Source organism: Polypterus senegalus, chromosome 15, assembly GCF_016835505.1.
Source record: "Polypterus senegalus isolate Bchr_013 chromosome 15, ASM1683550v1, whole genome shotgun sequence".
NCBI lineage: Eukaryota > Metazoa > Chordata > Cladistia > Polypteriformes > Polypteridae > Polypterus > Polypterus senegalus.
In genome coordinates, this window is record NC_053168.1 from 55220352 (window position 1) to 55236779 (window position 16428).

Below are 16428 nucleotides of genomic sequence, written 5' to 3' on the forward strand. Positions count from 1 at the left end.
TTGCTGTCCATCTCAAATGTGTCCCAGTCGTATCTAGCAGTAGTCAATACCTTTTTCTGCTTTGTGTTAAGTAGCAGTCCCATGTTCGAGCTTTCCAGCTTGATGCTTCATAATAATTCCTTCATTCTGTCTGCACTAGTTGTTATCAATGTTGTATCGTCTACTTATCTAAGATTGTTGATGATTCGTCCAGCAATTTTGATTCCTTCTTCTTTTTTGGCAAAACTATAATACTAAGAAAAAAGCTTGCCTAGCAGGGAGAACCTGCCATCTCCATACAGATATTGTCCAGGCTGGATTTGATTTGGGGCTGGTGTTTGGAGGTAACGGCACTATCTGCTACATCCCCACAACACTCTGTTGGAAGGAACAAGTTTAAGAAATGGATGGATTCCTTGATTAAATTGCATCCAAAAACATTCTGAATGGATGCCTTTGTACTTTCTGCTTATTACTTATTCAGTATCCATTACACTGGCAATTAATGAGGCTTAAAACATTAGTGATTTTTAGTCTAAACATTGGCATAAATTGAGTGTTCTTAAGTGTTACTTTTACAAAAGTGCTTTTATAGGATTTTGCAGCAAGTCTTGCAGCAGCCAATCAATATATCTTTAATTAACAAATTTAAAAAATTTTGCTTTCAGTTTTTAATTACCCATTTTAATTGTAAATAAACAACTCTGTAAGAATTTCATTTTGCATTTTCATATATCCATTGGGATAATGTAGCACACTTCAGCTCAGCTAGGTGAATTTTGCTTTTGCCTGAGGGGCTGTGGTTGGTGTCATTTATAATAAACTCATTCTCTGCCCTATTACATTCGACCTCACTGAACCTTCCCTCAATTGAGAGGGGCTACCTGCCAGTCAGCTTATGCTGATATTCTGAATCACAGCTCTAAATGTAATGGTTGTAAGCCACCATTGTGTCTTGAGTCTTTACCCTGTGGGAATTAAACTCATATTTAATGACTAATATGGGAGATGGGTCCTTGTTGTCTATTCCTAGCCCTTTTTGGGTTGCTATATTGTATTAAGTGCCCTTTGATGTGATTTTAAAAAATATATACGTATTTGCATTATTTGAATTGTATACAATTACTGTAATTCCCTTTAGTAAGTTAAATTTCTCATTCACAGCCTGTGAGCTGGCCCTGACAATAAGATTGGCATTTGTTAACGCTGAGGATGTCCATAAATGTGTGCTTCTGTGACACTAATGAAGCGAATTGAGGCTCCAGGTTCCTCTTACATGAAAGTAAATGCTTCCATAATCCTAGCTTGGTCAAAAATAATGAATCAAAACTGTCAGTACTTTTTTTTTTAACATTCAAAGTCAATTATTGATGCACAGTTCTGAAATTTAAACCATGGAGAGTTTTCCCATTAAAATTAACCACAGCTACAGTTACCTAAACAAGTTTGTGGACTAAGATGGAGACACGTGTTACATTTCTTCTTTGAACTGTGAATTTTAGACTCTGAAAACTTCTGAATCTCCCAAATTAAGTACTTTAGGATCTCAATACTTTGCTTTGAAATTATTTTGCAACAGGGGTTTGTATTGTATTTGTATTTTCTCTTCTTGTCGTTCACTTGAATGGGCACTTCAGCTTCCTGGATGAATGTTGCTGTACAGTGTAGATTCTCTACACTGCAATACAGCATTCTTATCATTGATGCTTCCTCTATTCAGAACTGGCATCTCACGTCATCATTCAGCAGATAGTCTTGCAGTGGAAGCTCAGTTGTCCGGCTGCCCATTTTTCATGGGGATTGGTCTGACTGGTCAGTCAAGAACTTGGTGCAGTGGTGGTGGCCTGTCTGGAGTCTGAAGATAGCCACCCGCTCAGGTCTTGTAAGTAGGTGGAATGGATCATTCCTAATATAGGGTGGGTGCTGATGCAACCACTTGTGTTGATAGGCCTTGATGATGGTTCTATCTTTGTCGTAAGTGATATACCTGTCTCTCTGTTATTTTATAGATCCTTCCTTTACCTACTTGTTAGCTAATTTCAGAAGAAACTTATTATACTGTATTTTATATTAAACATGTTAGTCATATAAGATATGTTATAATAAAAAGATAAATGTTAGAAGTTAAAATGTCAGCCATTTTTGTTTCATTTATTTTATTTGTACCCCACAGTAAGACTGTCTTACAAATTTTCTTCACATCTTAATGATGCTTATTATCAAAAGATAAATGGCATGCTGTGTTTAAAGCAATAAGACTTCACATCAAAAATTTACCTGAAACAAAGGGTAATAATTTTAAATGTGGAAATTATATATATGCCTACACCTTGAACTGAACAAGCAATTTCAATAATGGGTTAAGGAATGAACAGAATTTAAATAAAAAATTATATGGTGGATTTTTGATTAAAGAAATCCTTTATACTTATGTAAGAGCCAAACTTATTAAGTTAATGGTAATGGTAAATTCATGTAATTATTTGCTCAACATGGCTACACTGATAGTGGAAGATTCTGTTTCCCTCCTCTAAGCTAACATGTTAATAATGGAATATTCTTAATGCTCTGCTATATTCCTGTATTTAGACAACAGAACAATCTCAGATTGTAGATAGATAGACAGATATAATAAACATGAACTTTTAGACAGAAAAATATAAAGGAATTTAGTTTTTTGACCATATATACTGTACATATGTCAAAACGTTAAGTCATAGTTTATGAGGTAACATATAAAATACACTTAAGCCTTAAACAAAACATCATAAAAATAAATTTTTCCATTTTATATGCATTATCAACTTTCTTCATTTTTATTATGTTAACTGTTTGTTTTGAATGCCACTAAAACTTTTAAATAGAACACACTTAGACTTTGGATTGTTTTTTTTATACACAAATTGCAATAATTACTTGAGCCTTCATTTTGAACTTTTTTGCAGCTACTGTAACAATAATGGGGTGTCCATACTTTTTTAATAAAAAATTAGCCATAGAGCCATATTTAATTTCTGTCTTACTTATTTAAGTATTGATTTGCTCAAAAAATAATAAGAGTATCATTATTATTATTATAGAAATAAGTGTATACATATTTTTTTATGTTTTTAATGCAGTATTCGAGGCATATACTATATAAGCTAGCAATGACAAGAGGGGGCCTGCTGCAACCAAAGAAGATTTAATTTTTCTAATTACAAATTATCAGAGAACAAGGTAAACATAAAGGAAAAGTTAAAAATAAATAGACATTTCAGAGTAAAAGCTAGACTAAAATCAACGCACAACTAAAATATCATTGCTATCAGTGCCCTCCATGGCCTGCTCTTTGACTATGCTAATTTGTTAAATCAAGCATTTGCAAAAGCCATAGGGTATTGCAATAGTAATTTCTCACAGACTGTACCATTTCTTGACCTGGTCATTAAATTTTGCATTTATTTTTGCTTTTCTTAGTTAGTTGCTTTATGACTGTCACAAAGATAATTAAAGAAGGAAAACATATACTATACTGTATATAATACATTTCACAACATATATTTCAGAAAAAAAAGTGACTTGGTACATGCAGTGGTATCCTCAATGTTACTGTCATGCAAGGACAAAGAGCAGAGCACAGGCTGACATACAATAGCTCAGCTGTCATGCCTCATCTGACTGGGGAGACTCAATCAGGATTTCTTGGCAGTTAAAACTGTCACAGTATTCATAAAGAATAATTAAGTACCTGTGTTTATGCTACCAGCCAAATTGACCAGAAATGTAAGGCAATGGAGGTAGGCAAACCAAAAGCATTCTGATTCTGGATCAGTTCACGAGTAGACCAGTATACATTCATTGCCACTGCTGCAGATGAAAAACAGCTGGCAGAGGCAGTAGCAGAGCACTCGGTGCCTGTTGGGTTCATCTCTATATAACTGACTGGCATAAGCTTAGAAGAACTCCTCAATAGAAAATGTCTCCTGTGAATAAAAATGTACATGAAAAGACAGAATAAAGTCCTCAAAAATGTTACATAAGAATGTACAGTATATAGGAAACTAAATACAATTTTCAGAAAGTGAAACTTGGAAAAATACACTTAATCCATAGTGGATCATGACAGTTTCCATCAAGGTATGTAAAACCCCACAAAACATCCATCTTCACTAATTTCATATTAAGGTGCGTATCTGAGTCCACCCCAATGTCTACAATAATCCCTTTACTTATTGATGTTTGCAGCCAAACTGGGTGTGGCAAAGAGACCCCCATGTAGATCCAAGAACCTACATTCACCATAAGCACAAATAAGGCAAATCAATCATGAACATCAGTTCTTTTCAATATGTCATTCACAAAGGGTTCCTGGAAAGTGAAATGAGGTCCACATTCTGCACAGCACGTGACTTATCAGGCTGAGCCAGAAGAGAACATCAGTAGCTCAAGTGAGAGCATCTGACTGCAAGAGTGTGTCTTCATTGAAGCCCCCACTACAATTACTGCCATTGCATCAAAAACTGAGCAGTACGTACATTATAGTCATAAAAGTAGACAAAATGCTATATAAAAAATAAAACGAAAGCAAACAATACTGAAGATGCAAGATGTGAGCTGTCACCACCCTGAACCAACACTATTTTTAATCTCCAGGAAGGCACATTAGAACACCAACTGTGTTGCAAGAGAGGTCAGAAATTTAAAAAGGAATGAATGGAAGGTAAAGAGAACACTGAGGCAGATGCAAGAAGAGTAAATTAAGAAATGTATGGAGTTACTGGAGAAATTAGCAGACATCTTTACCAATTTACCTTGCAATATCAGGAAACTTTACACATCTTTTTTAAAATTTGAGGAGAGTCAGGTTAAGTGATTTGCACAAGGTTCTAATAGTGAGCTGAATACATGTATTAAACCAGCAGTTTTGCAGTTTAAGTCTGGGATGAGTGGCAAAAGAGAGATTTAAGAGACTATATATAGTAGCATCAGGAGATGCTGAACAGAACATACTGTAGAGGGCGGTGGGAGCAGAGTAGACAGGGAAGTAGAAGAGTACAGTATATAAAGTTGATTGTGCAGAAATATGTAATCAATGCAACAAGTGTTCATTGCATCAATAATGGAGGCCATTACATTGAGTTCTGTATCCCTCACACATTTAATATATCCAAAAAGACACAAAATATGTCATTTTAGAAGTCCTGATCTCTCTGTTTTTTAATTTTTATAATTACTTCACACCTCTACTATATTTCAAACAATTAATATCATGACCACATACTGTAATATAACAAAACAGTCTAAAACCACTTAAGCCAATTCAAAGTCACGGGGTTAAAGATTATCCTCATTATTTTACATGCAAGCCTGGAACCACCATGGTGAACCAGTCCAACACAGGGCCAGCTCATACACACTTATGAGCCAATTTAGAATCACCAACTAATCTAATCTACACATATTTAGGATCCTGAAGAGAAAAATAGGAATACTCAAGAAAAATCCACATTAATTCCGCAGAAAGAATAATCCAGAAAGAGATATGACCATTCATCATAGTAAGAATATTCTGTTGTGCTTTAGTGATATGATAATGGAATGATGGTGGCAAAATGGTAAAAGAAAGCCCTTTTACTCAGTAGGGATTGATCCAGAAAGCCTGGAGAAGCAACCTCATGATATGAAAGGCTATTACACTCTCACTTGCTCAGTTTTTTTTCTTTAGTCTTAAAAGACTCAAGTTTGTACTTTTGTTAATATATTTTAGTTGTCATTTATGGTTCACAACATTTTTGTGATTTGTCATCCACCCATTTTGTTTTCACATTCAGTTGCAATTGCAGTCATTTTGTACCCTTTTCTTTCAAGAGTAGTATCTGTTCAGTTCTAAGTTGTTTTTGCATTCCTAGTCCATTTGCTTTGTGCTGTAAATGGAAACTATTACTTTGTCTTAGTCTTTAGTTAGTTCAGCTGTGTTTTACATAGCAAACTTCGAATCAAACCAGAAGTACCAGTAAATGCTTTGTGTGTGTGTCGTGTACTTTGTTCAATAGGCAGAAACAGATTTTCCCTGGAAAAATCATCATATAGATTCAACAAGATCTTATACACCAGTATATTTGAAATTATTATGTAGCTTGTTTACGAAGCAGAGCTCTGTGAGTGACAATTTTGCACGCCTCAGAAAGACACAGTTCATTTAGGCAGCTCTATGGCAAGCTCTGCTGAGGGCATACAGTGATGTTACTTAATTACATTTAGACACTAGACGTATTGGGTGAACTTAATTTCTCTGTATGATGTTTATTCTATAATAGCCTAAATGTCAAATCTATTTAGATTAACTCAAATGTGTGATATCTTTAGGCCTGCAAATATTAATTAATATTGTTGAGCTGGAAAGTATTTCACTCACATTTACTACATAGTAGCAAAATGAATGCCCCTCCAGTGTCTGCATCTTGCTACACATATGATTGCATTAAAGAACACACCACCTGTGCATATCGCTCTTTCAGTGTAAGATCAGGGTGTTCGATTGTCTGTTGCAATGGGCATTAGTTTCCCATCAACTCTGCATGTCATCAGTTTGATCTACCCAATCATAAGTGAATCTACACCTTTATTTATGCGGTCAATTGCTATCCGATCTGACCATCCGATCTGAGAAAAAGAGGCTTTGAGGCTGAATCAGGTGGTAGAATTGATGTGATTGACTTGTACTTGTTCCAGTTGTTTTATGCTAACACGTTTGCATGTGTGGATTTACTTTTATAAGAGACTAGGGGGATTAGCCCCCCCTGGCGCCTTTGGCGCCCAACCCCCCGTAGCGGCCAGAATATTAGCAAAATCAGTAAATGTACAAAAGAAAAATGATTATTTATTGGAGTCAAAATCATGAAATTATATAAATATGTAAAAGAAAACTTAATTATTATTTAACGGTGTAAAAATCATGAAATGACAAAATAAAATATTTACTCTCTTACCAATTGGAGTATTCCCGTTAGGCCCACTATGCTCGATAAGTATTTATAGGAGACTAAATAAATGATCCATTCATTTTAACTGACAGTCTTAAAAATAAAAAAAAACTTTTTTAAAAAAATGATTAATTTAAATAACAGGAACAATCACGTGAAAACTAAAGTGGTATGCAATGGGTCATCGTACCTCGACCTTCAGCTAACTAAATCACCTAAATACAAACATTGGTGTTATGAATAGATATATTTTTTTTAATAGTTTTTCCTGTGAAAGAAAGTTTACTCAATCAAAAATAATGTAATTTATTGAATTAAATTATTGAAGTAAATTATTGAAATAATAATGATTTATTGAAATTAAAAGCCACAACTTTCTTGATATTTTAGTTTATAATTTAAAATTGGAATAAGAATCTAAAAATCTAACAACATCACATTAACATTCGATAAATTCTGAAAAAAAAAATGATACCAAACATATATGTAGGTTCTAAAATAAGCCAATTTAAAGTGTGACAAAAAAGTGACATAAAAAGTGACATAAAATCATTGCATAAAATCTTTATATGTATACGATTGATATATAGAGACTAGATTACCAGTAGAAATGTTTCCCCTAATGCATAATATATCCTGTAGTTATACTGTTCTTATGTCAGTTCACATTCATACCTCACACAAACCGCACCAAGACCACTGTTTCCAAAGGGTCTTGGTATACTTAATCTGCACCACAGTGCAAATGGCATATTCTCCCTAAATGAACATGATTATGGGGGCAATTGCTTCAGAGCTTGAAAACAATGCTCTAAATGAACTTGATGTGAAAATGCCTTAATATGTGTGTGTTTGGTTATTTTGGTCTTTTTTTTTTGTACATGGGAAATTTATTTTAAAATTTAGTTTTCACTTTTGGTTTTTATTAATGGGTGTGGTTTTTCATTACCATTATATATTTTTTTTATTTACTTGATGTCACATTGTTCGCACATCATGTCATTCGCTTTTTCATGAATTCTGGAATTAATGATTTCACTGGGTGTTTGAGCATAAATATAGAGGTGAGTGGCAGCTTCAGTATCTCTTGGTGGAATATGCATTCTGTCTCTCCGTCCTTAGTGTTAGCTTTTTTTCAAGTAGGCCTAGGGTCAGGTAGATTTAACTGGTTTTAACTTTCTTTTCATGTTTGCCTTGTTCCTAGAACTTGACACATTGGCTGCTTCTTTTCTACTATTTTTGACCTTGGCTCAACCCTGACATTTTCTCAGTCTTTTGTAATCACCTTCTTGTTATTTTGTACCTTCTCACAATAATCACAAAGCACCCTGTATCCATCCTTAGCATCAAGGGTATGGGCATTTTATTTACAATTGCAATGCCTGTTGCCAGTCACGTGACCTGCATTACAGGACATATTTAATTATCCTGCTCTACTTATTTAAGTTAGTGCTGTGCAGCTTTAGAAATCCTTACATTGAGATATTTCTAAAAAAGATGTTTTGTGTAAGCTTTGCCTTTGTTTTTAAAAATCAATGGTTAACGCTATTTTTCTCTCCTATTTTGGTTTATACCTTTTGTAATGAATTTTGACTTTCTGTTTTTCTAACCTTTGCCTATATTTTTGACTGAAATTTGTTAGTCCATTTGGCCCTTTTCATCTCTTGGTTATAAAAATCTCTTCTCTGTTTTCTGCACAGCTTTGTTTCAAAGTGTTTGATAACACCATCAACTGCTAAGTTCCCTTCCTCATACCATTTTGGGAGTGCATTCTGTTCTCCTATCTAGGCTGCTTGTCTCTCTGCCCCTTCCTCTTTTACTCATGGTGGTCCCCCTGCCTGACGTCCTTCTGTGGCAGGGAGCACTCATCTAGGGCTCCTAGCAACACCTGGGGTTATACTCTGGGTGCCAACATAACTCTCTCTCTAGGAACTCAGCCTGCTCTGTGCCAATGGCAACCTCTTGTTAGCCAGGAAGCTCCACAGACTATTCTCACAAGTCTTTTAGTTTTATTTGAATCAAGTCATTGCATTAAAATAGAAACTGAAATAATAAAGTTCACCTTTTTTACTTTGTGCAGCTTACCCCATGTTGAGTCTACAAAAATAATTGTTTACTACAAGATATTTTGTTTTATTCCTCCATAACATTCATAACATGTATTATCAAAAAACAAATGCTTGATTGAAAACTGACCTCCTCATGCTTTTGTGTTATATTCAGAGCATTTTGGACTAAATTATTCAATCACTTCCTGGGATGCTTCATGTGTTGCAGAAATATGAACTCTGCGGCACTGTTACTATTCAGATATTCATTTTTATTTTAGTCACAGAAGCAAAGCATGTTCATAATCAAATGATCATCCCTAGCATCACGCTCCACTAAATTAAATAATTCACACCAGCAAAATAAAATAAAGTAAATGTTTGCAATGCTACCAAGTGATCAGTACATATAATTACATTTCTTTCACACAGCACTCAAAGCATTCAATAGTCTTCCATATTATTCATACCAGGCATGCCCTAAATGAGATCAAAAATAGTAACAACAAATAATATGGCACTGACCAAATTAAATTGATATTTAATTATTTAGGAGAAGTGTAGCTTTAGTTCACAGAAAAAATTTAAAAAAATGTAAAACTCCAGGGGCAAGATGCCAGAGAATAAAAAAGGGTTCCAAGGCCAAAAACTCCCCCAGCCCCCATCAAACCTTCTATCTATTATAAATGTTATTACATACTTCCAATTATTTTTTAAGCTTCATCCTAGAAGATTCAATGAAGTTGGTCTCAGATGGTTTTAGTTGGAGTATCCACTTTAATTTGAATGTGGCATGCGGTCGCACAATACTTTGATCGGGTGGGGGTCACTTTACAACTATCTCAAGTCATCACTTCATCACACTAGCTGAAGTACTCGGTGTTGCCCAGATATATTTGTATAATCAGTTAAGGTAAGAAAGCAAATATTTTAACTCTTAAATGTTGAATCTTTTCTCATTGTTGGCTTAAATCCATGTGTCCCACCTTTCATCTACACACCTTGTCTGCTAACTTTCTCTTTCTTTGCTCTTATGAGTTGAGTATTTGTTTTTTTGTGTAAGGTTGGATAGCATAATTGCAGTAACTACTGGCTCGGTGGGAACAATGAACAGTAATTCTTTGCATTTGCTGGTTTGCTGTGGTTTAATGAATAGAGGTTTAATCTCACATAATTAAAGTGGATGACATGTTGAATAATCAAATCATTTATATGGCATTTAATATGGGCAAAATTACGATTGATTTTGTTGTTGCCTTTATTGAACTCCTATCCATGTTAAAAGTTTTGCAGCTCCATAAATTGTACACATTAAGTTGATTAACTGTAATATAATGTGCATCCAAATTTTATGAAAATCTACTCAGCTATTTTGGAGTAGTGTATGGTGTTTGTGGTGAAATGCCATTTTTTGTGTAGGTCCCTCATTATGTCACAACCACCCATCACTATTATCATTTTACCACTGATGTGGAATGTAGTCTTCACTATAAATAGGACCAAATCTAAACAATATGCCAAATTCATTAATTCTTCTGCTGAACAGTTTTGGCCTGATGACACAGTTTTGGTTTTGTTGCCCCACTACAACCCCATCTCTTGGCTGAACTCTTGAAAGACCTTAAACTCTAGAGTTTAAGGAGCACCAGCAGTAATATGCGCACACATTTTCATGCACTTCAACTCAGCATTTTGGAGTAACGATTTTTTTATCCCCCAAATAATAACAACCACCCTTCCTAAAAAAAAGTTTTGACATGCCATGTAGCCTGGATTTTACTTTGTACCAATGGTGACCTACACAAAATTTCATGAAAATTGTTTTAACCATTTTTGTGATATATGCTCTAAATGATAATAACTGAACTTATAGGCGAAGGCTTTGTCACTAAAAATATCCAGACTTTAACTGCATTGTACCATGTTTAACACCCTTTCAAAATATGACATATTGTTTTATTTCAATAAACATTACAGTTCGATGTACAGTAAGTAATTTGTAATGTTTAGTTATGTTGCATATCAGACAAAGATTCAGATGCAAAAAGAAGAAAAATGAAGACCTTCATTTAGAACTTAATTTATCCCTGAATATGAAGAGATTGCAAATTTATAAAAATTTAAAAATGTGAACAGTACAAATGAAAATAGCAATGAACTTATCAATAAAGATAATGAAAATTACTCACCACTTCTCTGGTGATGAAGAAGCTAAAACTTGTACCATCTTGATATAGCTTGACTCATCTATACACTCTTCATTGGATCTGAATCCTCACTTTTAGCTCAGAGAAGGGGTCTTTCTGCTGTTCTTGAATTGCTCCACAGGACAACACCTGGGCATCACTGGAGAAACCCACAAACAGAAAGCATCCAGCTGGGTGTCATAAATTGAAGTATATACTGCTAGATGAAAAATTTAAGAATTCTTTATGCTCATGTGTCTAAGAAGTACTCAAGAACATTTAGCCTTTTAATAAACTATGGCTATGAGCTCAAAATGTTAATGCCTCTGATTTTGTAGTCTTAGTGAGAAACTTTTCTGCAGATTAAAGGAACAGGATATATGTTTGAATGTTTCTGATAATGGATTGTCAAAAAAGCTTTAGTGGCTTAGGTGTACAAGTAACATTCACCCAGAGTGCATTAACCAGAAACCAAATGGATTGAGCCAAGACAGTCTAAAAGAAACTGACATTAGTTAATTGGAAAATAATCAGCCTGACAATTCAAAAGCAACAGAGATCAGGATGTTTTGGGTCACACTGCCAAACAAAGCCACAATGATGTTAAACTAACTTGCTGCACTTATTTACTATAGCTGGCAATTTCTGCTTGATATTTAAATTATCCTTTATTCAAGTTAATTAATTTCTTTGGAAAACCAGCATTTCAAATGATAATGGTGCACTTACACTAATAATCTAAAAGGTGCACCATGTGTGAAACCTTTAATCAACATTTCTGAAGAAGAACCAACAGAAATAAGATGAAAGTACTATTTTGATAAATATAGACATTAGATTAGATTAGATTAGATTAGATTAGATTAGATTAGATTAGATGCTTTATTAATCCCAAGGGGAAATTCACATACTCCAGCAGCAGCATACTGATAAAAAACAATATTAAATTGTTTAATATGTGTGCCAAAAATGCAGGTAAAACAGACAATAACTTTGTATAATGTTAACGTTTACCCAACCGGGTGGAACTGAAGAGTAAGCATAGTGTGGGGGACGAACAATCTCCTCAGTCTGTCAGTGGAGCAGGGCAGTGACAGCAGTCTGTCGCTGAAGCTGCTCCTCTGTCTGGAGAAGACACTGTTCAGTGGATGCAGCGGATTCTCCATGATTGACAGGAGCCTGCTCAGCGTCTGTCGCTCTGCCACGGATGTCAAACTGTCCAGCTCCATGCCTACAATAGAGCCTGCCTTCCTCACCAATTTGTCCAGGCGTGACGCGTCCATTATAGTATAATTCTTTTTCTGTAGGTGATCTTTCAATCCATTGGATCTAATTTTCATTCCACAATATTGTTGATTCTTAAATTTAATTATGGTATTGTGACATTGCTAATTATTCAAAAATTTTATATATGAACTACAAATGTTATAGAAATTCTGTTTTTAGGGGAAATCATGACTTGATGTAATAATTTTGTTAGCTTTCTAAATAAAGTGTTAGAGTAAAAGTATATTTAGTAATATACTTCCTGCAGGTGTTGGCCCAGATTTCGTTATCTAGTTTATTATGAATTTGTATATCTTTCAATCCACATATTGTAATTTCTGTACCTAGGATGCAGGGTGCTATAGCCTAACATAACACCACCAGGCCTAGGAAAGGAGCTAGCTTTTGGTGCTAGCTTAATTAAAGTGACAGGACATTCTCTTTTTCCCAGACACATCCTGTTTTTTGGGACCTAAAAATGCATCTGGCCCTGAATTCCAAATGGCTTAAAATTACTGGGATTTGAAGATGCTTTCATGTTGACATTTACTTTGTGGTATTTGGCCGGCTTGTCATCCCGGCCAATACCCCCAGGCCGCCAGATGGAGCCCTAACTGCAGTATGGAGGTGCCCTGAAGACCAGCAGGGAGTCATGGACTTCGTAGTTTTTATCCTCAGCCCTGCTGGGTACCACAGGGGCCGCAAGAGTGAGCTGCAGGGAGAACCGAAGACTTCTTTGTGCCCTATAACCCAGAAGTGCTTCAAAGGAAGAGCGACGTGCTTCCTGGGTGAAGAAGAAGGACTTGTACCTGACCCGGAAGTGATATTGAATCACATGGCCTGGGGATTGGGAACACTTCCGGGTCAGGGAGAATAAAAGGACTATGGGAGCTCCCAGACGGCAAGCTGAGCTGGGTGGAAGGGTGGCAACGCGTCTGGGAGTTGGAGGATTGTATTATTGTTATTGTGATTTATTTATGAGTATAGAGGAGGAGAGGGTGCTTTGTGCACTGTGGCAATTAAATAAAGTCGATTATTGGACTTTTACCTGGTGTCTGGAGTCTTGGACAGGGATTCAAGGGAGCGATACAGCCCCAATCTGTCACAACTTTCCATAGTGAATGTGCATCCTGTGTGTATTTGCATTGCTTTGAACATACTTCAACTTCACACATGGCACACTTGCACAATTGCGCTGTTATGCCCCACATACTGTACATCCAATAGTCAACCAGGCTATAGAAGAGCTGCATGCATCAATCCATTTATTGAACCTTGGATGACTTGTAGATGTTTAAAACTTGCATGCAGCAAAACTGGGTAATGCTAATAGTGCATAGTAGTCGTTGATAGAAGAAAATGGAGTAATCTGTACACAACAATGAGCAGTGCTGGTCAAAGTCCATGTGCAGGCTTAAGCAAGGTTTGCCCCTTGAAACCCTCCCCCCTCACAAAATGGTGGTAAAACACAGATGCCTTTGTTTAATACAATTGACCAAAGTAACATAACATAAACTTATGCACAGTGCACACAAAGTAACAATTATATTAACAATAATCTTAAACAGGTGATTTGAGGAAAATGCACACAATTAAAAATATATGAATGTAAGAATAAATAAAAGAACACAATTATTTCTGGAACTACTGTACAGTATGTACATTCTATCACTTAAAAATGGCACTATTCTGTTTTCGCAACTGACTTAAATTACAATGAGAACTTTTCTATTTACTATTTTAATTCATGGACTTACTAGCTGCAAAGAACTCTTTGACGTTGTCATATGAAAAATGACCAGCAACCTCATGGTTGATGCTCAATACAGCCTGCTTTGGAAGTTGGATTAATTAGATAATTATTATGACACTAAGGTAACTTCATGCAGAATGTCTGATCTTTTCTTTAAAACCTTTCAGACCACTACAAAACTTTGTGATATCTATGTCCAGATAATACTTTTATGAAGCAGACCTATGAGTGAGGGAGGCCCCAGACTTGAACCATTCTTCCAATATCTGCAGCCCAGGGCCTCCACTCTGGAGCTCCAAGTAGGTAGAGCTGACTCCAATGGGCACCAGTAGACTAGCTGCAGACCTCCAATGCACTGCCCAGTTACACTGTGGTTAATATTAGGATTGTAAGAGGCTTATGTGACTCAACAAATGATGACTGTCTATGAAATAATTCCAGGTATGTGGAACTCCAAGATGGAGGCTCTGGGCTGCATTGATATTCCTATCCAGTGTTTGGGGCTCCCCATAGGAGAACCACAAAAAAATATTGTCTAAGGTCAAAGCTTATGAGCTGCCTAAATCTGAGTTGGCACAACACTAGAACAGCAAGTACATTGTAATTATTTAATAAATATAGGATTGGTTTCTGTGCACATCTCTTTAACTCAAACACAGCTAACCGCCTTACACAGGAGATCAGCTCTACAACTTGCCCAGTTTTGTTACAGCTCAGTCAGAAGTGGCATCACAGTTAACCGTTTATGCAATTTCATCCCCTTAGTATGACTTACTATCACTAGAACTGTAACATATGATGCTGTCAGTATTATAACACAAAAAAAAACTTTTATATTCTGATTGTTCATTTCCCCTTTACTGCTTCTGCAAATGCTCTCCAGCAGCCTTCCTCTACCACTACTGTACATGCTGTGACATGTGAGTCCCTGTCTTGCACCCGAAAACATGAGGCTGAGGCGCAGTACTTTAGCAAAACCAGCTTTATTCAGCTTGAAGCAGGAAAAGCACGGTTATTTATTGTAGCAGGATCTACCACCCTCCTATACAAAGACTCAGCAATCAGACAGGGTCGTGGCCAAGTAATACTGTTCTCAGCATTTAAAATGTTCCTTGCATCACCCATCTACGACAGGCACTTATAGCGTGAACATGATCGACTCGGATTTGCTTTTGCTGCAAGCCACTGCAGTGCTGGGAGCCTGTGGTTTCCCCGGAAACTGAGAAGCTGTCTTCCACAGACGCAGCGATTTTGCTTTGGGACGCTCTTTGGCACGTCATCTCATTGGGGGGAGTCCCAGAAGAGTTTAGAAACCTTACATTGCATTTCACTGTCCGAGACAAAGCGTAATTGGCTTGTTAAATTGGTGCCCAACAGAGGATGGCGTCCTAGTCAGCTGCCTATGTCACCTAATGGGTTGACTGTTGCTGGCTATGAGGACAGAGTAAAGCTGCGCTATGATTAAACACCAAATCATAAGTACAAAACATTCCCATAATGAATGTGCAAGTATATAGACAAGTTAAAAATAAATACCTGTGTTTCTGCAATAAATATACAGCAATGCTGGCTAATTTCTGCCAGAGGGGGGTGAGCCAATACATCACACCAGGGCCCAGGATCCAAAGGGGGCCTGAGTCTCCATAATAATCTTTTATCACTCATTTCATAAATATTTGCACTTTTTTTTTTTTATGAAATATTAACATTGGGGAATTATAAGAAAGTAAGACAGCAATTCTGAACTGAAAATGTAATATCTTGCCCTGATAAATGTATGGTAACTAGCAATGGCTTTTAAAATATCAGAAACAATATGAGGAAAATTAAGCTCAAAGACTAATCCTCTCTGTTAAAAACTGTAACTTCAGCTGATATTTTTGTATTTCATTATAGTTACACAAAACTGAAAAGCCTAGTGGATAAAAAGGGTTTACAGTATGTATAGGGCATGGAAGATAATGTTTATTTGCTTCATTGGGTTTCAAAATGCATCATTAAATCTGACCATTTTTTGCAATCAATGATGACTTCTCCAGTTTTATGACATACTGTATGTAACTGCCTTAGCACCAGATGTTAATAATTTTTCTGTTTAATAAATAAATGAATACATACTGTAAATAAGACTTTGTTTTTGTTACGTTGTTGCTATTGTAAAAGAGAAGCAGCAAGCATGCCAGTGTTTTCAAAGCTTCATAAGAAGTTGAACTTCATCAAATTTTATTTAG